At 54.2% G+C, this 20146-nt stretch overlaps 1 protein-coding gene across 10 annotated transcripts in view; it reads left to right on the top strand.

The window, feature by feature from the left end:
* Pald1 (phosphatase domain containing paladin 1) overlaps nt 1-20146 on the top strand; it is an 85311-nt gene that overhangs the window by 6577 nt on the left and 58588 nt on the right. For 5 of the 10 annotated variants that reach the window (XM_021259556.2, XM_004846209.4, XM_087184730.1 and 2 more), the window contains exon 1: nt 10032-10238. The exons of 2 other annotated variants lie outside the window; for them this stretch is intronic. The gene's annotated coding sequence lies outside the window, so the exon portion shown is untranslated. Of the gene's footprint in view, nt 1-9759; nt 9881-10031; nt 10366-20146 lie in introns of those variants that run through there. 3 more of the 10 variants (XM_087184731.1, XM_087184733.1, XM_087184740.1) reach the window with 3 other exon arrangements.

The raw sequence follows: 20146 nt of genomic DNA, 5'->3' as shown, positions 1-20146 counted from the left end.
GCCAACTAGGTGTGAAGTGAGAGCCAGTGGATGGGACCAGCTGGGTGGTGAGAGGGAAGAAAGGTTTCATTCTCCCAGGGCCCTTGGGAAAGTCCCCTCCGCCCAGGGGCACCTGGAAGTGGAATAACAGCTGAGGCCTCGCTGCTCCCCAGGGCCCCCACCGGCCTTTGAAAGTCCAGGGGGTTTAGCTGGAAGCCCAGGAGCAGGGTATGCAGTGGCATTTCTCAAATATTTGAAACGAAGCCCCTGGGGGGAGGTGCTTGTGCTCTGGTGCTTCCAGGGTGTGGGGTGTGTGTGTGTGTGTGTGTGTGTGTGACAAAACCAGCTGGGGAGTGGAAGAAGTGACTGGGAAGTGGGTGTCAGAATCACATGAGAAGCAGGATGAAGGACATCCTAACACTCAGCGTACTTGTGCAGAAAAGCAGGCTGCCCTTAGGGGAGTGATCTCCCTGTCCCTGGGAGGAGTTAAGTCAGTTTCATGGCTGAGCATAAGGGCTCTGGGGAGGTTCCTCACCTGCTCGGTGCCTCTTGTAGCACGAGGATTGACAGACTCTGCCTTGAGGGTTTTATGAGGATCGGGGGTCTCAGTGAAGTCCGACTTAGTGCCCAGCACAGGGAAAGGATGGAAGTCCTGCTGGGGAGATGCTGGGGTGAGATGGGGAATTGAATTAGGATACATCCTTCAGCTGTGATCACACAGGATCTTATTCCGACAGTGCCTCTGAGTTGTCTGAAGTTTGTTACCAGCCACCAAACAGGCAATTTGTCCACCCACTTGCCACAGATCAGGCCGGTGCAGTGGCACATGCCTGTAATCCCAGCTCTTTGGAAGGCTGAGGCAGTAGGATTGCAATTTAGAATCAGCCTGGGCAACTTAGTGAAGCCCTGTTTCAAAATAAAATCAAAGAGAGGGCCGGGGATTTAGCTCAGTGGTTCCGGTGCCTCCCTCGAAAGCGCAAGGTCCCGAGTTCAATCCCCGGTACCAAAAAAAAAAAAAAAAAAAAAAAATTCAAAGAGGGCTGGGGATGTAGCTCTGCGGTAGAGTAACCCCTGGGCCACGGACACACACCCACACCCACACCCAGAGTATCTTGTGTTTATGTACAAGGCAGGGGTGATTATCTCATTTTGCAGGTGAGGAGATGAGGCCCAGGGAGGTGCCTTGACTTCCACAGGGTGGGCGTGGGGAGGCAGGAACCAGGTCGGGACTCGGGTCTCTGAAAGCCTGGTTCTGGCCCTTATCACGGCTGTCCCCATTTCCCTCTTACTGGCAAGAAGGCCTGGATATTAAGACCTGTTATATACGTACCGACTCCCCACGGTGAATGTAATCATTACGTACTGCAAACATGTACTCATAAAAATTTTAAAAATTAAAAAGAAGTCCAGGATGGGCAGTGAGAAGATTGGGTTTTTTGTTTTTGTTTTTTTGTTTTGAGACAGGGTCTCACTATGTAGTCCAGGCTAGCCTCGGACTTGTGGCAACCCTCCCGCCTCAGCCTCCCAAGCGCTGGGATTACAGGCATGTGCCACCGTGCTCAGCTTGGCACCAGGAAGGTTTGGACAGAAGCTTCCTTTCTTTAGAGCCCAGGTGTGGAGCACTGTCCCCTCTTTGCCCCAACAGGAGCCCTGCCCAGGACTTCTCATGGGCATGTTGTCCTGGACAGAGCACAGCTGGCTTCAGTGGCAGGGGAGCCAGAAAGGGAGGAGGCAAAAGCATGAGGGAGGGACACTGCCAAGGCTCACACAAATTCATTCCCTGATGCCTCCCCTGGGTCCATGGGGCTGCCTTTACTCTCCTCCTTTAGCAGCTGGGGAAACCAAGGCTCAGGAGATGAGCTAACCTGCCACAGGGCACTTGCCTGCTGTGTGCATTTGAACCAGGCAGCCTGACTTCTTCACCCATAGAGGGTGAAGGTGCCACCACCCAATCATTGCTTCCAGCTCCAGAAGCACCTGCAGTTGGGGGGCTACCTGTGGTCCCCCTCAGCCATAGCCAGTATAGCCTTGAGTAGGCACTGACAGCAAGCTGGGAGCACTGGTCCACTGGGGCAGGCAGCTGAGAGTCACATTAGCCCTGGTAGCCGGAAGTGGCATCGGAGTCAACTGGTCCCTTGGTTCTTAAACAACGGACACTAGGCTGCTGCTTTACGCCCCAGCCCTCCTGCAGGTGACTCAAATGCACACATAGGCAGCCTGCAGGGCACCTGTAGGCCCTGGCTGCAGGGTTATGCCTGCCTGGGGGTGCCTGGCAGGACCCTTCCAGCAGAGTGTGCCCTGGTGCCTGTTTTTGTTTGGAATGGAGCAGACTGATGAGCTGAGAGCTCCCCGTGACTCTGGAGCTGCCCCTGCCTCTGCTGGGGGCCTGCAAATTAGCAAAGGGAGGCTGAGGGTGGTGTCTGTCCCTGCTGAGCAGCCTGCCTGTTAGCCCCTGGGGCACAGAAAGAGATGGGGTCCGTAATGAGCTCCTCATCCCCAGGAACAGTCAGGCAGAAGGTGCTGCCGCCCCTTGGGGACTTTGTCCAGGGACCCCTCTGGGTCAGGGAGGGTACATTGTCCCCCGTATTCTGACGTAAGGCGGGAGGCATGGGGTGATATCTGCAGTTGCTCTGGAAGACTCCAGCCAGGAAACCAAAGGAAGGAAGGAAAGGGCAGGTGACCGTGTACTGAAATCTTGATCGCTGTCATGTCAGGAAGATGGGCATGTACACTTGGGTACACTGTACTTTATATTTACTCACATATAAAATGGTCAACATTAAAATGAAAATGATTCCATTATTTGAATAGGTCATAAATGCGTGGAGTAAAAGAAATCAGCTGTACGAAAGAATTGTGGAAAGTATGTCTGTTCCCAGCCTCCAGATCCCCCGGTTCCCTCATGGGTTAAGCTATTTTGCTTCAGACCCTTCCAGAGGTCGACTGCTTATTTGAGACAGGGTCTCGCTATGTATATATTTTAGGCTGGCCTTGAACTCTAGGTGATCCTCCTTCCTTAGCCTCTTGAGTGCTGGGATTACAAGCATGCGCCATCACACCTGGGTCCAGAGGTTGATCTTCATGCATGAGCCTTTGGGTGCAAACATGATTTAATTATTATTATTATTATTATTATTATTATTATTATTATTATTATTTTTGAGACAGGGTCTCACTGTGTAACCCAGGCTGGCCTCGAATTCATAGAGATCCTCCTGCCTCAGCCTCTTGAGGACTGGGATCACGGGTGTGCATCACCACGCCTGGCTCCTGATTTAATTATTTTTTTTTTTGTACCGGGGATCAAACTCGGGCCCTTGGGCTTGCCAGGCAGGCAGTGGAACCACTGAGCTAAATCCCTGGCCCTTTAATTTTTTATTATTTGAAAATAGCTAACACGTCCACATGGAACAAAATTCAAAGGCACGGACAGTTTACAGCGAAGTTTCCTTCCTGTCTGAGGCCCCATCGCCCAGTTCTCTGCCTAGAGGCACTGATGGTTCCTTTGGGTTGCCTTCCCTTCAGGGGCATACCAGGTTGCACCAGCACATGAGTGTGTGACACACACACCTCTCCCCGGCTGCTCCGTGTGGGAATAGCGGACACCATGCTGCATTCCCCCCTTCCTTCCTTTTACCTCAGCCAGAGCTGAGTAGCTTTCCCGTATCCAGAGTCCATGAACATCCTCAGTCCCTGTGAGCCCTCTCTCTTGCTGTTTCTTTCGCTCTCTGTCCCCTTCATCCCGCTCCTATTTCTCACGGGCACCCCCGCTAGCATGTTGGATAAATATTTTCACATCCTGTACCCGCCCTCCTTTTTAAGCCCTAGCTTCATATCGTATCATTGTTATCAGTAGTGTCAGAGGTGAACCCAGACACGCCTATTGCTTTTATCCCTGGATACGACATTTCCAGGGCTGCTCTACATCCTGCGGGTGGGTCTGAGGACTAGGATCCGTGGTCCCCATCCCTGTGACACATCCATTCCCCTGGAGAGGGACACCCCACGATCACCTTGTTCCTGTCTGGACCAGCAGATACTCCAGAGATAGTTTCCCATCAGCCCCATACACTTGCCTCACGCTCTACCTGAGCCGGTGGTATTTCTGGCTTTGGGGTTCCGTAGCTTATCTGGCCAATCCTCTCTCCATCCCTGGACCTTTTAGTTTTCCTGTCTTTCACCATGGAAAATTATGCACAGCCTGTGTGCTTGTCAGTGTGCACGCATGCTTGCACATCTCTGGGCCCGGGTCCTAGGAGTGGAGCTACCAGACATCTGTCCATGGGGCCCCAAGGCATGAGGATCTCTTCCCACCCACATCAAAGCGGTCTTCTGGCACTGAGGGCTTTTGAGGCTCAGGAGAAGGGGAAGCCTGGTGGGGCTGGCACTGAGACTGGAATCCAGGAGACAAGCCCAGGCTGGTGACTTTTCCAAGGCCCTGCATTGGCCTCTGTGTGTCCCAGGGTTCAGAGTCCAGGACTTTCCCTGAAAGGTCGGGGCCCTCAGCCCCTCCCGGCCTCTTCCTGGTAACTCATGCCCACTGACCCAGGAGGGCTTGTCCCAGGAGCTCCGTTCCTGGGCCCCGGGAGCTTGTCCCATGCAAGCCCCTGGGAGGCTGTGTCAGGCCGGCCTCGGTGGCTCCCTTGACCCTTCCCCGCCCCCTCCACCCCCGAAGCAGCTTCCTAAATGGCTCTGTCAGAGTGAGGCATCTTTGGGAGTCTGAAGTGGGGTTGCTTGGAGACAACTGGGCAACAGACTTGGGTTATTTAAAGGAGAGAGAGGGTGGGAGGGGAGGGTGACAGCCTGTTTATTCAGGGATGGATGGTCTCCCCGCTGCAGGATTTCATAGCCCCTCCACCCTCCTCATTCTTCCCGGTGTCAGGGCCTAGGACTCCACAGTGAGACCAGCACAAGGCCAATGAGCCCCTGCCCCCCAGCAGCAGGCATGGGGCACTCTGCTTGTTCCAAAGGGACACTGAGGAAGTGCTGGCTCGGGCCAGGGGGCCTGTCTGCCTCTCCCACTGCTCTGTGAGCACCTCGAGGCCAGGGCAGGGCTTTGGTCACCTCTGTGCCCCAACCAAGACCAGGCTTACAGGTGCTTAAAGAAGATTGTTATCCAAACACGATGGTGCATACATGCAATCCTAGCCCTGGGAGGCTGAGGCAGGAGGATTTTGGGTTCAGGGTCAGCCTGGACTACGTAGGAAGACCCTGTCTAAATAGGAAGATCGTTGCATGGGGCGAAGACACTCCAGCAGGTCCCCTCAGACTGGGTCAGATGTGTAGCCATGGTCCTCATTCTCTCCCCAACAGCCCTTGGGAACCAGAAGTGAGCCTTGACCTCACTGTGTCTTCCTCCTCTACCCCACTCCCCGTGACACCTGATTGCCTTCATGTGTGTCCTGGGCACTCTTCAGTGGAGCCCACAGTGGTCCTGGGGAGGGAGGAAAGCGGGTTCTGGTTCCTGGTCTCAAGGACCTTATTGTTCCAGGCAGCACTTTTTAACTCTAGCTCACAGGCAAAGTCAACAGAGTGAGCTGCAGTCAGCAGTGACAAACAGATATAGGATGGGACAGATCAGGGTCCGAATTTGGCCACCGCATGGGGCTCAGCATCAATTTGAGGACAGTACATTCAAATGTCCGTGTAGCTGGCCCCATTGTAAAATATATTGCTTACTTTGGGTCTTGGTCAAAAAAGTTTGAGGATTTGGGTATAGCTCAGTGGTATAGAGAATGCTTGGTACTCAAGGCTGTGGGTTCAATCCCTAGCACCACCACCACCAGAAAAAAGAAGGAAAAAAAAACCTAAAGTTTTTTTTTTTTTAAGAACTGGAGACTTGTAATCTTAGCACTCAGGAGGCTGAGGCAGGAGGAATGCCATGGGTCTGAGACCAGCCTGAACTACATGGCAAGATCTTGTCTCAAAAAACAAAATGAAACACAACAAAAAGAGCTGGAGACTTAACTTGGAGCTTTTGCAGTGAGCTACATCCCTAGCCCTTTTAATTTTTTTTTTTTTTAACTTTGAGACAGGATCTCACTAAATTGCTAAATTGCCCAGGCTGTATTTTGAGACAGAATTTTGCTAAATTGCTAGATTGCTCAGGCTAGATTCAGACTTGTGATCCTCCTGCCTCAGCCTCCCAGAGTTCTGGGATTACAGTCTTGCTCCACTGTGCCTGGCTTGACCCTAAGCTTGAAGCTTGTGGGTAAATCTGGGAAGTGAGATATGTGATCCCAGGACTTAGATCCAAAAGAGAACATGAACAGTACTGTTATTAATTCTAATCCAGGACTAACTGTACTGTCATTAAGCCTGCTGATAATGATGATGTCAGTTACCGGACAGGTATTCCGTGTAGGACAGAGGCATTCCAATCCCAGTGCCTGGTAAGGAAGTGGGGGGAGGAGTCCAGAGTACACAGACGCCCATGGCCTGGATGGGGGAGTCGAGGGAAGACACGTGGAGGAAGGGGCCCTGTTCTCAGCCTCAAGGAATCCCTCTCCCCTGGCAAGTTCAGGGCTGGGTCCCAGACTGAGCTGGGGTGGCAAGGATAATGACAATAACAGTTGCCATCAGCAAGCCCGGGCTGAGTGTCAGGTAACCCTTTAATCCTCCAGACGTTCCCAGGAAGCAAGACCTGCTCTTCAGGCCATTTTAGAGTTGTGGAGAGGGAGAGGAAGATGGTGATGTGTGGGGTTAGGGTCATGCAGCCAGAAAGCTGTTGAGGCTAGACCGGCCTGGCTCTGCCCAGCTCAGGGCCTGTCCTCAGCCCCTGCATTGCACAAGGAAAGGGATCTGAGTAAACTCTGGGGTGGGATCTTGGAGCTGGGGTGCTGGGCCAGGGCAGGCAAGGGGTCCATCTGGGTGGGGAGCCATGGCAGGGGTGAGTTACAGAGGCTCAGAGACCAGCAGCTCGGGAATCTGCAGGCTCCAAGTCATCGCAGGGCCCACGGGCCCCACACTTGGCAGTGATGTGGTCACCGGGGGGAAAGTCAGACTGGCCCCTGCCCTGACTCCCCGCTTGCTTGGGGCTGTGTCCCCAGCCTGTGGTGGGCTTGGTGGGGAGTGGGAGCAGCAGGACCTGTTCAGGTCTCACCCTTTCTGGTTTGAACCCAGCTCCTCTGCCTGCCGGTGAGTCCCTCGTACCTGCCAGCAGTGTTTCCACTTGGGAGTCTGAGGTCTGCACAGCTGGTGGTTCTGCTGAAGGACTGAACTTGAAGCTCTTGCTTGGGCCCAGGGGCTGTGTCTGAGCCCAGGCTGTGCTTTTGGGTGTGTGAGTACTGAGTACCGGGCTTGCTCATTGTTTATTGTCTGCTGCTTCAGAGGTGTGCTACTGCTACGTACACACACATTCTAACTTATGTTTCCACACTCACTCCCACTGGGTCCTCGCACATACATGCAGCCCCTTCTACAACCTTGCACACTGGTACACACGCCTGCAACACAAACAGATGTATACACACTTGTGCTCAATACGAGCACCACCCCGATCCCTGGACTCCCTTAGGTGATAAGTGGTGTCTCGGTGCTTGTGTGTGGGATAAGGGTGGCGGGAGTGCTTACGGTGGGTGCTGGGTAAGTGGGGGTGGGTCCTGAGCCCCTTACTTTCTGGAGTCCTGTTCTGGGACCTATGGATCCCTTTTCAGGGCATTTTGGGCTGTGCCCTGAGCTCCCCAATTCTCAGGAACTTCTGCTGTAGCTTGAGAGACTCAGATTGGTTCCCTCCCAGGTCCCACTTCACTAACCCCCGTTCTTGACTGGGGCCAGGAGAGAGATCAGTGTGCTGGTCTTCGTAAACACTACCGCTCAGTCGGCTTCTCTTCCTCCACAATCAGCAGCCCCTCCCTGGCCCAGGGTGGTGACTCTGGTTTTGAAGACTTTCTGGTGGTTGTAGGGACATCCCCTGCTCCCAGCCTCATGGTCAGGGCTGCAGGACTTGCTGCTCTGGGCAGGGTGTTAGCAGACCCTCTGGGGAGCTGGGGAGGACTCTGGTGAGACCAGACCTGTGGCTCAGATACAGCCTGTGGCCTGTCCCTGGGATACTGGCAAGCCCCCAGCCCCCCTACCTCTGGGAACTATTAGCTGAACACCCTCCTCCAGGCTGGCCTTTCCTGCTGGGTTCCAAGAACCCTACTGTAAATAAGAACACCTACTGTGTGCATGGCGAATACAAATGTATGAATGGAAGTGTATCAGGCTTGTGCTTGGGATCAAAGAGCAGGTCGGACCTGCTTTTATTCTCCAGGAGCTCAGTGTCAGAATCTGGGCAAACAGGTGGTGACAAGGGGCCCCTGTGTTTGCACACTTATGTCCATGTGTGTGTAGGTGTATGCACACGTGTGTTTACACTTGCATGTGTGTGTGAGCATGTGCTCCTCTGTAGGAAAGCTCCTACCTTAGCCTTGCCACAGGGGCGGGCACATTCTCCTGGAATGCATCCTCAGGCCAAGGGGCACCAGGTGGGCAATCTGACTGGGGTGAGATACGGGGTGTGGCAAGAAGAGGAAGGGAACCTTGCCGAGCAATGGAGCCCTTCATCTGCATCAGGCTTCTGGCTCACCCACTGGATCAAACACCTCTGAAGGAAGATGGGGCCATCTGTCCCACAGGTGAAGACTTTAGAGCCCAAACAGTCAATCGGAGCCTGGCTCTGCTGGCCTCGGAGGGTTGGACCTGCTTTTCAAGGTTCCTCCCGGGCTTTCTCTGCTCCTCTCCTCACGCACCTTGGGTGGGACACCTTGGGTGGGGCAGGAGGGGGCCTGAGTTGAGGTCAAGTCTTCCCTGGATCTCAGTTTCCTCATCCATTAATAGGGATGATGAAGGTACTGTAGTCACCTCCTAAAATCAGCCAGGTGAATCATCTGAGGAGCTAAGCGCTCCCGCGACCTAAAGACCTGGTAAGAACCCCACTGATGGGTCCTTCCCACTGGCCTTTGGTCACTGTAGGGGCTGCCTGGCGCCTCCCAGGCCCCAGCTCCCATGCCTGCCCTTGGACAGAGGTGGGGCCTGCCGCTGCTGTGGTCTCAGATTGGAGTGTGGCAGGTGGTGACAGGTGAGCAGAGGGTTTCCCTGGTGGAGCGGCGCGAAGGAGGAAGTGACTCACCCAGCAGACAAAGCCCGTCTCCCGAGAGGAAGCCTCGGGGCGAGAGTGTGAACCCACGTGGGTGCCCGCTGGGGCGCGCGAGCCGGAGGCGTAGGCCGAGGGGTGCCAGGTGGCCCTGTCCGGTGCCAGCCAGAGCGGTACAGGGCCGCCCCAGGGGTCCATTATCCCTTGGGGCATGGGGGCGGGGGACGGAGGGACCTCTCCTCATCCAAAATTCCTGCAGTGCTGTCCCCCTTTCGCCTCTAGGGGCTGAGGGGCGCGTTTCCCTGAGAGTCCAGTGCTTCGGAGAAACCCACGATTGAGCGTGTATTCTGCCCATCAGATGCTCATCCGGGGGCACCTTGGGTAGCCTGAAGCCCAGAGAGGGCAATTGCTTAGTTCAGGCCGCACAGCATAGCGAGGCTGGTTCCAGAGCCTGGTTGTCTTCTTGGTCCCGCCAAGGCTCGGCCCTGCTTTCAAAAGCAGAGAGCGGCGAGGAAACCCCCAGCCCGAAGATCTCCCGGGGAGCTGGGGCCTGGGGGGGGGGGGCGTGCGTGCGTGCGTGTATGTGTGTGTGTGTGTGTGTGTGTGTGTGGCGCCGACAGCCTGGCTGTCTGGCTTGGGCATCTTCCAGAACTAGCCGCGCTAATGACAAGGGAAGAGGAACTGGCTTCCTGGGCAGTCTCCCCCGCCCCACAGTTCTCCGCGGAGGGTGGCTGGCGGAGGGAGGAAGCGCGCTTAGGGAGGCGGGGCCCGCCGTTCGGGCGCGCCTGGGATCGTGGCTGCGGGATGCCGATCTGACCCGGCCGGGTGAGTGTGTCTTTAAATCCGCGCCCCCCGCCGTCTAGGCGGAGGAGCCGGGGCTCCCGCGGCCGGGCGCGGCGGGCGCGGTGATTGGCGGCCGGGCCGGGTCCTCCCTCGGCGTGGGGGCGCGGGCGGCGCGCACTGGCCGGCGCACGGCTCCCATCGCTCTCGTTCCTCGCGCGGTCTGCCCGGCCCGGCCGCCTCCGCAGCCGCCTCCGCCTGCGGATGGGCTGGGGAAGTTGGCAGGAGCCAGTCGAAGCCCGCGCCGGGCGCGCACCACCGCCGCCTGCCTCGGCGCCCACAGCTCAGGCGCAGCGCGCGGGTCGCAGGAGCACGGGTGACCCCCGGAGCCGCAGGCTGGCAGGTATCGACGCGCCTTCGCCCGGCGCAGATCCGGGGAGGGCAGATCCGGGGCTGCTGCGACCAGACCCGCTGGATTGGTGCCTCGGAGGCAAAAGGGACCCACTTACTAAAGGGCGAGCAGTTACCAGGTCGGTTTCTGCGTCGGCCTGGGAAACTCCCTTGCCTCCAGGTGTCCCTCGGGTTGGGGTCGACTTAGGCTGGCGACACCCCCACCCTTCATTGCTGGGCCTATGAGTGCGACCAGAGGGCTGGGCTTCCTGCAGAGTTGCGGGGAGGGAAGCCATCTCGTGATCTGGAGATGGGGTCCCCAGACTCATGCCTAGGAGGCTTGAAGCGCACAGACCCAAGACGAGTGCAGAGGTCCCAGTTCACATAGGCTTTGATTTTTGGCCCTCTTCCTCAGTGGACCTGGGTCCCTGAGAAGGGCCAGTTTTTCTTCTATAGAGGGTTTTTCTGAAGGGGCAGTGAGTAGTCACAAAGCTAGGTCAATGGGAAACCTGCTGTGCCCTACTCCTTACAGTGGTGGGGATGGCTGAGCGTGCTCTTGTCCTGAGGAGTCAGAGATGGAAAGAAAGCCTCCCAGCCTCAAGAAGCTTCAGGGCATCTCTGGTCCCACCCAGAGTCCAGGCAGGCACTCCTTGGCTTGTTTGCAGAGCAATCCGAACCCAGACACCCAGCACCTGCTAGATGCCAGGCTCTGGACCATGCTGGGGAGGGTGCGAGTGGTGGGAGGATTTGGAGGGTTTGTCCTCACTTGGTTCAGCCTTGCAAGGGAAGACAAGACAGAAACATGCAGAAAGTTCTCTGTGATGGTTTCCATACCAGCTCTGGACTGCCAGTAGTGGGGTAACTGCCTTGTGGGTGATTCAGGCCCGGAGACACTGGGGGAACTCAAGTCCAGTTCTCATGCACCCATGCACGTGGGCTCCAGCGTTCTGGATGCAGACCTTTGACCCCCGTGGGGGTCAGGCTGGGGAGGTCCTTCTGCCTGCATATATGCCTCACCCCCTCTTGCAGGGTTTTTTTTTTTTTTGGTACTGGGGATCAAAGGGTCCTTGCGCTTGTGCAGCAGGCGGTGAAACCACTGAGCTAAATCCCCGGCCCTCTTGCAGAGGTTTTGTTTTGGGTTCCCAAGGACTATTTGGTTTCTGTGGCCAGGCTGAGCACAAGACTCTCAGACACCTGGAGTGTAGGGTTTAGGGCCAGTGCTGTGAGAAGCTCAGAGGCAAGTGGGAGGAAGTCCCCACTTCCTTTCTGAAGAGTCTACATCGCTGGAGGCTGGCGGTGAGGTTGGGAGGCCGGGAGACACTGGGCCAGACATGGTTTCCTGTGGATGCAGATGGGCTGTGGGTGGTTATGTGTTGGGGTGGGCAGGCTGGGGCCCCGGGCAGCCCTGACTTCACTTCTGTGGGTTTTGCGGAATCTGGGCCTCTGTCTCCTCTGTTGTTCCTGAAACACTTCATGGAGGTGTCAGTGCACTATGCTCATGGCCTTGGGCACTGTTCTGGGAGTGAGAGTTGCTGAGCTCACCCAAAGTCCTCGGCTAGCACTGTGGTAACTTGGTGAACACATTCACCTGCCTCAAACAGGTGGCACCCAAGACCGATCACTCTGCACAGTGGGGATGCCCGTGTAGGCAGAGACCTGTGCGCATGCTCAGGCTCATAGCTGTGTAGGCAGAGGTGTAGAGGAACTGAGCACATGCGTATGTGAGAGCAGGCAGAGGAGACTGTGGGATGGGTAGACAATCCCAGGACGTGTGCAGAGATAGGCTTACATGTCCATATGGACCACAGACATGTATAGAGACAGGTCTACACCGCCACTGGGATTTCAGTCTACATGCCTGGGAGGCAGATGTGTGTGTGGGCAGATGTACAGGTACACTCGCCAGATCACAGACAGGGATGTGAGCTGACATTTGCAGACACAAGACACGAGGCCACACGGAAGTGGCTTCAGTACCGAGGCAGACAAGGGCTCCCAGGGGAGGCACCTGCACGTGCCAGAGGCACCTGGCCACACAGACAGGGGCTAGACAGTCCTGGGGACTGAGCTGTTGTCTGAGGCATTCAGTGGTATGTGCGACAGCAGGGAGAGGGTGTCTTACTCGGGATGGTGGTGAGACAGGTGCTCTGTAGTGTAGCTTCATTTCTATGCTCCTGCTGAGGGTTTGAGGGCCCTCAGGCTCAGTGTCCTGTTATCTGAGTGTCACTTGACCTTGATCTAGACTATAGGGCACTTGCAGAAGCTTCTTGAATCTTTGATTCTCATCTTCCCTGGGACCCATGAGCTCCCTGAAGAGAGGCTGTATGGCCCGGGGTGGTGTTTCAACTGTTCTTTGCCCCCCCCCCCCCCCCCCATAGAGGGGTATTTTCCTCCTGAACCCAAGCCTTCGGGTCTCTGGCAGGGCCTAGTTGACCCCTGGAGACATGCAGATGGGTTTAAGATGACAGCCACTGTCCCCTGGTATGGACTTGCCTGGGCTTGGACAGAGCAGGGGTACCACCTTCTGGCTATGGTCCGTCTCCTCTGCCCAGCCTGGCAGCTGGGAGCCAGCCCTAGTTCCAGATTCAGTTTGACACTAACTCCCTGGGTCTCATTTCTAAAGTGGGCCAGTAACCCCAACCCTGGGGAGGTTGGAGAGTTACATGGAGAAAATCAGTGGAAGGCACGCAGTGTCTGGCCAACACACAGTACCTGGCCAGGATTAGGGCTGGGGATTCCGAGCAGCAGCCTCTTCTGCAGCTGGAACTCTGCAGAGCTTCAGGCAGGTGGCCCTGAAGGGTGCCTGGGCAGGCTGGGCACCTCCATTGAAAGCTGGAGTGCTTTGTCCTTACGCCCTGCCCACCACCTCTCCTAGCCCTGGGGACCTCCACGAAGGGTCAGGACGGCAGTCTGGGTGTGTGGAAGCTTGGGCCTGCTGCCTGCTGGGCCTCTGGGAGGGGAGCCAGTGGTTTGCTAAGAATAGCCCCAAATCGTGGCTCTAGCCTTCCAGCGAGGGCAACAGGGCGGCTCCCGTCCCAGGCCAGGGTCCTTGCAGATGGCTTTTTGTTTTCTGTAGCAGGCATGGGTGCAGGAGTGGGCCTGGCACCTGCAGGCTCTGCCCCCTCCCTAGGACTTTGGTGTGATGTGGGCACAGAAAAGGCTGGTGACCACTGGCCTTGATACTCCCTGAGTTCCTCTGCACTTCTGGCTTGTCTTGACCATCTTCCTACGAGCAGGAGACCTGTTGTGATTACGATGTCAGCCCCAGAGCAGACCCTCAAGGTCTGAGTTCCTGCCAGCTGCTGCACTAGCTGTGTGGCTCCGAGCATCCAACTTAACCTCTTTGGGCCTAGATTTCCCTGTGTATCCGGGATGGTGATAGGAACTCCCTTGTAAATCCATCACAAAGACGAGAGGAGAGTGTGCGGGAAAAGGCCTGGATTACTGTCTGGCTCCTGGGATGTGCTCGATACACATTAGGTGCTGTGGTCACGATCAGTATTTTCTCAGCAGAGGAAAGATCTCTGGTACCAGGGAGCTGGGCGGCTTGCATGGTGCCCTATGGGAGAGAGGGACCAGGATAGCATCTTGATTTTGGGGTCTTGGCCCCGGGTTTGGCATGAGATGCAGGGGACCCAGCAGCGGATTACACTCTGGCCCTGCCAGGAGCTGAGTGAGGTTCTAACCTATGTTATGCCATCCTGCTCTGGTGCCCTTCCCTAGGGCCTGTGGTTGGAGCTGGAGGGAGGGAGCAGCTGGTCTGGCGGAACTTCCATGGAGGGCTGGGGGTAGGGAGTGACACCTGGGCAGGAGCTGGGGCACCGCTGTGATGAGAGACAGGGTCTTCTGGACTTGGTGTGTACTGGGAGGAGTGTGGGTTGCCCGAGAATGGGCTGCAAGACTCGGGGCTGGGGGCACACAAGGGAGAGTGGTGGGTGTCCCAGGTGACCTGGGTGCTTGCCAGCCTCTGCCTCCCAGGCACTGCCCTCTCGCTGTCTGTCTGCCCTTCCCAGAGTGGGATGCTCGCTTGGGTCTGTTGGGAGATTCATTTTGGAGAGCACTTCTCCAAAGTGGGAACTTCTCCCCTTTTCTGTCTCCTTCCTGGATCTGGAGAACGTCCTGAAGGAGTTAACCCCTCTTGCGCTGAGCACAAGAAGCCACCCTGTGCTGACCGAGCCCCTGCTCCATCAGAGCCCCAGGACCCACCCTGGCAGGGCCCCACTGACCTGGACTGAGTGATACTTAGCTTGGCTCTGATGAAGTCTCCTTGAGGTCAGGGGCCCCTGCAGGTGCAGCTCCATGGTGGCTCCTGGTGGCTTTGCCTGACTCTCTCCAAGGCCTGTATGGAAGCTCTGGTTTCCAGAATTCCCTGAGAGGAGGGTCTTCCTTGGAGATCAGGCCCCCAGGGTTACCGAGCCCTTGGTGGAGGTGTAGGGCTGTAGCTTCTCCATGAGGCTGTGAACCAGGCCTGTGGTATTGGTGAAGAAGCCTTGGGCTGGCAGTTCACTGCCCTCTTTGAACCCGGATTTCTCATCTGCAAAATGGGCACAATTTTTCCTTGTCTGCCTAAAAATTTTTTTTTTTAAACTGATGAAATTCACGTAACAAAATCAACCATTTCAAAGCGCACAATCCAGCAGCATTTAGTACATTTACAATGTACAGCCACCATTTCTTATCAAGTTCCAAAATACTATTTTCTTCTGTGGTTCTGTGGTGCTGGGGATTGAACCCAGGGGTGCTCTATCTCTGAGGTGCACCTCCAGCCCTATTTATTTATTTGATTAATTTTATTTTGAGACAGTCTTGCTAGGTTGCCCAGGCTGACCTTGAATTTGTAATCCTCCTGGCTCAGCCTTTCAAATAGCTGGAATTATAAGTGTGCACTACCATACCCAGCTCCAAAATACTTTCTTTTTTAACCTTTTTTTTTTTTGAGGCAAGATTTTGCCATGTAGCTGGCCTTGAACTCACCATGTAGCCTAGGCTGGCCCGGAACTCATGGAGATCCTCCTGCCTCAGCCTCCCAGTGCTGGGATTACAGGCTTGTTCCACCACACTTGACCTCCAAAATACTTTTTATCACCCTGAAAGAAAACCTGTATGCATTAAGCAGTTTCCTGTTCTCTCTTCTGCCTTATTTAAAAAACACAGTTTTATTGAGGAGTACATACCCTAAGTTTCACCCCATTTAAGTGTGTAAGTTAGTGAGTTGTAGTAAATGCTGTGGGCTTGCAGTTACCACGAGTCTGAGAACATTTCTGTTATTCACAGGGTGCCTCGTGCCCCACTGCAGCGGTCACCATGCCCAACCCTGGCCCCAGCCCCATTCATCTGCTTTCGGTCTGTGTGATTTGGTTTATTCTAGATTTTCACATACATGGAGTCATAGAATAGGCAGTGTATGGTGCCTGGCTGCTTCTTCCCCTCCTCCTCTCCCTGCCCCTCCCCCTCCTCCTCCCAGGGGTCCTCTGCTCCTGAGCTATGTTCCCAGTCCCTTTTGTTTTTATTTTGAGACAGGGTCTTGCCAAATTGCCCAGGCCGTCCTTGAATTTGGAATCTTTCTGCCTCATCCTCCCAAGTAGCTGGGATTACAGGCATGCACCACGCCACGCAGCAGTGTCTGGCTTATTTGTTCAGTGTGATGTTTTTGAGAATCATCCATGTTGTTGCATGTTTCAGTTGGTTCATTCCTTTTTTATCAGTGAATAGTATTCCACAATGTGGAATGTGTTATGGTAAAAATATAAAATAATTTTCTTTACAAAAGATTCAAGTAGCAGCTTCAGAAAGAGAAAGTAAAATGTAAAACTCCCTTTTCCTGTCCTGACATCCTTTCTCCTCAGCGGTTGCGCTGTGAACAGTTTGCCCAGTGTCTCTTGGTATTTTTTCCTGTACCTCTGTATGAATTAGTGTAAATTTGAATTGGGGATGTAAATGAGATCACAGTTAGCCGTGCTGTGGGGGCTGCTGTTTTTCCTTGGCCATGATCGTGGGTAGTGTGGTTGGAGGTCGGTACTGCTCTTTTGTGTGGGCAGGGAGGGGACCCTGGGCCTGAGAGCAGGTGTTGGACTCTCAAGGTCCTGAGCTGAGGCTCAGGAAGGCTTTGGTGGAGATGAAGCGAAGGCTTCCTGGAAGTGGTTAGTTTAGGGCAGGTTTCTGGGAGGGGAGAGGGGCATTGGGATGAAGGGACGAGCCTTTGTGTCCACCCACTGCAGGGACAGGCGGGTGTGGGTGGACGGACGCCTTCCTGAGGCTTCACCCCTGCTGCAGCCAGCAGCCCCAGGCAGCAGGGACTTCCTCTTCCTGTATGAAGCGTCCTGGAAGGGACAGGTCCTGGGAGGAGGCCATTGGCTGGGACTCTGTGGGGAGAAAGGAAGGTGGTGCAGGATCTTTCTGGAGGCCCCAGTGCTCGGTGCCCAGGGCTCAGTGACAGCAGCCCTGCCCAGCGTGTGGGTGGAGGGAAGGAGTCACCTGTGCCCTGGCTCTGCCCGACCCCAGCCATTCGGGTCATGGAGGCTCCGAATCCCCAGTGCTGTGCTTACTCCCGACATTGCCACCCGGCTGTACCTGACACCTGGTCCCCATGCACACCTGGCGTTAGTTGTTTTTGTAGCACTATCTCTTGGTAGTTTTTCCTGTCTAACACTGTTGTAGGAAGTGAGTTCCAAGGGGTGGGAATCATGATATGCAGGTTCAGGGCAACCATCTGCTTCCCGGGGTGGGGTTGTCTTGTAACCCAGGGTGTCCTCTCCAGCTAGGGACCCTGACCTTCCTCTCTGAGGAGGCAGAAGAGTGGGCCTTAGTGGGGAGACCATTTCCCTGGGGCTTTCCCAGCCTAGGGCTGCTCCCAGTGTGGAAATAGGGGTAATACTCCTCTCTACCAGCTTCATTGAGGTAGAATTCAACTGTTTAAAATGTAGAGTTCAGCAGTCATTAGTTTATTCAAAAATTGTGCATCTACAACCAGAATCTAATTTACAACATTTTCATCGTCCCCAGAGACACCCTGTACCCATTAATACTCACTCCCACCCCCAGCCCACTAATGCTTTCTGTCCTGTAGGTTTGGACATTTCATATAAATGCAGTCACACATTATGTATGCCTAGTGGACTTCCTTCACAAGGAAAGACTAGATGTAAATGCCTTAAACTTAGTTCTTTTTTGTTTTTGTTTTTGTTTTTTTGGTACTGGGGATGGAACTCAGGACCTTGCACTTGCGAGGCAGACACAGTGCCACTGAGCTAAATCCCTGGCCCTGTTTGTTTGTTTTTTGAGACAGGGTCTTGCTGTGTAGCCCAGGCTGGCCCTGAACTCCTAGTGATCCTCTTGCCTCAGCCTCCCAAGAGCTGAGATTACAGGTATGCACCACCAGACCTGGCTGGACTTAATTTTTATTTAACTATAAATCAAACATGGAGGGTGTGGAGGGTGGTTCTGTCGGTAGAGCTTTTGCATAGCCTCCATGAGGCCCTGGGTTCATCCCCAGGATTGCAAAAATAAAAAAACCATGAAATCTGAAGGACACCAGGAAGCCAGCGAATACTGACTGTGAGTGGAGGGGCTCAGAGCACCCAGTTCCATCTCACTGCCCTGCCCCCACCCCCCTGGGGACACTGCATTAATGATGGCTGATTGCATGCTTGGGCAGGGGGACTCTCAGGTGCCCAGAGTGCCAGCGAGTGGCCCAGCTGTCCGTTTCATAGGCTCTGCTCCATACAGGGCAGGCCGGCTTGCTGATGGCACATCAGGGCAGAACAGTGGCGCAGTTGAAACCTCTTGTAGTGGTTCTCACACCCACTTCTAGTGGGAGTCAGGAATTTGTTTTTTTTTTTTTTTTTTTTTTTTTGGTACAAGGGATCAAACTTGGGACTTTCCGCTTTCGAGGCAGGCAGCAGAACCACTGAACTAAATCTCTGGCTGGGAGTCAGGAATTTGGACAAACAGTGGCGGGCTTTGCCCGTGTCACACAGATGTCCCCAGAGCTGGCGGGAGCCTGACTCCTGACAGGCTGGGGCTGTGAACTGGTATCCAGGCTCCTGTAGGGTGCGAGGTGGCCCAGTTCTCCCTCCCCACATCTGTTTTCCGATTTGAGTCACAACCTTTCTTTCTTTGTGCTGTGTGCCCTGATGTCCTTTGGCCTTCGAGGGAAGGAGCTGGATTGTACACCCAGGAGCGGACTCCAGCCCCAAACTTCACAGCAGTGCTCTGAGGAGACATTGTCACCCTGACCAGGACCACTGTGCTACTTTTATTTTGTCTTCTTGGTCTATTTTTGGAAACTCAGACATAAATTAAGCATTTTCTTTTCTTTTTCTTCTTCTTCTTCGTTGTCTTCATCGTCATTGTCGTCATACTGGGGATTGAACCCAGGGAGTACTGAGCTACATCCCCAGCTCTTTTTAAAAATTAAAAAATTGTGAGAGAGGGTCTTGTTAAATTGCCCAGGCTGGCCTCAAATTTGCAATCCTCCTGCCTCAGCCTCTTGTGTACTGGGATTATAGATGTGTGACACCATGCTCAGCCTTTATTTTAAAAAAAGTTTTTTGGGGCCGGGGATTTAGCTCAGTGGTTTCGCCGCCTGCTGTGCAAGCACAAGGACCCGAGTTTGATCCCCAGTACCAAAAACAAAAACAAAAACAAAAAAACCCCCCAAAAATAAACGTTTTTGGGTGTTGGGGATGCAGTGCAGGACTTCACATATGCTAAGCATAAGTGCTGCCCCTCAGCCTCAAACAAGCCCCAAATTAAGCATTTTAGTTACAATGCAGTGGTGGCCATCACTTCTATCTTGTTCCAAAACACTTTATCACCCCACAAGGGATCCCGTACTCATTAAGGAATCGCTCCTAGTTTGTCCTCCACAGCCCTGGCAGCTCATACTTTGCATGGTCTTTGTGGATTCCCCTCTTCTGAGTAGTTCATCTAAGAGGAGTCATGTAGCATGTGCCTTTTTATGTCTGTTTTGTTTTGTGCTAAGGATCGAACCTGGGACCTTTGCACCAAGCTACATCCCCAGCCCTTTTTATTTTGAGACAGTCTTGCTAAGTGGCTAAGTTGTGATCCTCTTGCCTTGGCCTCCCAGAGTGCTGGGATGACAGGTGCGCCACCACGCCTGGCTCATGTCTCGCTTTTTTCACTTAGCATAATGTTTTCAAGATTATCCATGCTGTAGCTCTCCATTGTGTTGTGCTTATTCATTGGTCAGTTGCTGAATGTTTGGGATGTTCCTGCCCTTTGGCATGTTTGTGTAGATGCTTGTTCCCACTGCTCCTGGGCACATTCTTAGGAGTAAGTTGGGTGGGTTATAGGTTTTGTTCACTTTTTGAGGTTGATATTCTGGAATTAGTGGCGCTGGCTCTACAACTTTGTGAATATACTAAAAATGATTGATTGATAGATTGATTTGGAGACAAGGTCTTGGTATGTAGTTCAGGCTGGCCTTGAACTCACTGTGTAGAACAGGCTGGTCTTGAACTTGTAGTGATCCTCCTGCCTCAGCCTCTCAAGTCTTGAGATGGTAGGCATGTACCACCATGACTGGCTGAATTGTATACTTAAAGAGTGAATTTTATGAGATGTGAATTATTTATAGCTCAGTTAAAAAAAAAAGAGAGAGAGCCGACAGATCCCTAGCACACTTTCATGGAGCCTGGCTGGGGTCATGCCCTCAGGTCTGGAAACCCCGAGTCTAGCGTCACTTCCTGGGAACTGCCTGGGGACACTGAGCCTCACCCTGTAGTCTGTTTGGGGGTGACATGGGAGCTGTAGGACCCAAGTGGGCTCATTGCCACCTGCCCAGCAGGGGCTCTAGGTAGAGGTGCTTCCTCACTTCCTCAGTTTCCCTCTCGAGAAGGAGGCTGTGGCAAGTCAGAGTCTGCGCAGCGTGCTCTCCAGACCGCCTTTCCCCTGAGTTTG

Source organism: Heterocephalus glaber, unplaced genomic scaffold (assembly GCF_053883595.1).
Source record: "Heterocephalus glaber isolate CG9 unplaced genomic scaffold, H.glaber_assembly_v1.0 deba00001497, whole genome shotgun sequence".
Classification (NCBI taxonomy): domain Eukaryota; kingdom Metazoa; phylum Chordata; class Mammalia; order Rodentia; family Bathyergidae; genus Heterocephalus; species Heterocephalus glaber.
Note: the sequence above shows the minus strand (reverse complement) of the source record. Positions and strands in the feature narration are given on the sequence as shown.